Source organism: Nanorana parkeri, unplaced genomic scaffold, assembly GCF_000935625.1.
Source record: "Nanorana parkeri isolate BGI_ZX_2015 unplaced genomic scaffold, ASM93562v1 scaffold1565, whole genome shotgun sequence".
Taxonomy (NCBI): Eukaryota; Metazoa; Chordata; class Amphibia; order Anura; family Dicroglossidae; genus Nanorana; species Nanorana parkeri.
In genome coordinates, this window is record NW_017307833.1 from 36,433 (window position 1) to 37,394 (window position 962).

Sequence of the window (962 nt, forward strand, 5' to 3'; positions counted from 1 at the left end):
AAAAAAAAAAAAAAAAGACACCAGAAGTGAGATTACAGATAAAGCACACGAGACGTCTCTATGCAAGGAAGAGCTTCCCCAATAATTCACAGATCTCCTTCTCCAGCACAACAGTTCAGGAAGACGTCAGTGCAGCTAGAAACAGCAACAACTACACAAGGCCCATTACCGGTCCCAATACTGGGATATTCATCCCGCAACAATATACAAGGATGACCCTACTGACGTTAAAGGAGACCCGAGCATAATGCGCTCCACTGCCTGACAGTCAGGATATAAAGTATCCACAGCAATGTGCACGGACATATCTGCAGCATTTCAAAGCACACCTCAAATGAAAAAAACATGGCTTCCAGTGCACAGGAGAGAGAGAAGCCCCACCCCCTTCACCGGGTGACCCATTACTAAGCCCGAGCATTGTCATATCGGGGCAGACGGCATACACCGGCCCTGTAAGTGCAAAATATATTTTCTGGGCACATCATATCCATTCATTTAAAGGAGAACTATGGAGGGGGGTGAAAATCACTCATGGGTCAGGCCCGGGGTGGGCTATGGACAGTGAGCCGCCTTGTGTCCCTTAGGCTCAGTTCACACTCCGCTCATCAATGCGACACAAGACATTAAAGGAGAACTATGAGGCGAGTGATTTTCACTCAGCCTCATAGTTAGAGCCGAGGTGCGACAATGAAACAGGTCGGCTCAGTAGATCGGGAAGTGAGAGAACGCATACCGTCGCTCGCTCACTTCTCGATCTTGTCCCTGCAGAGAGCCGCGACTGTCACTCACGGCTCCCTGCAGGGATCCCCCCCGCCCGATCCTCCAGCGCTGACTGGCGGAACCGATGGGGGAGGGGGCGGGTACAGCTGGCTCTGCCTCTAGATAGGCAGAGCCAGCTGTCAATCACGCAGCTGGGCGGATCTCGACATCGATGTCGGGTTCTGCTCCGGCGTCTCAGTGTA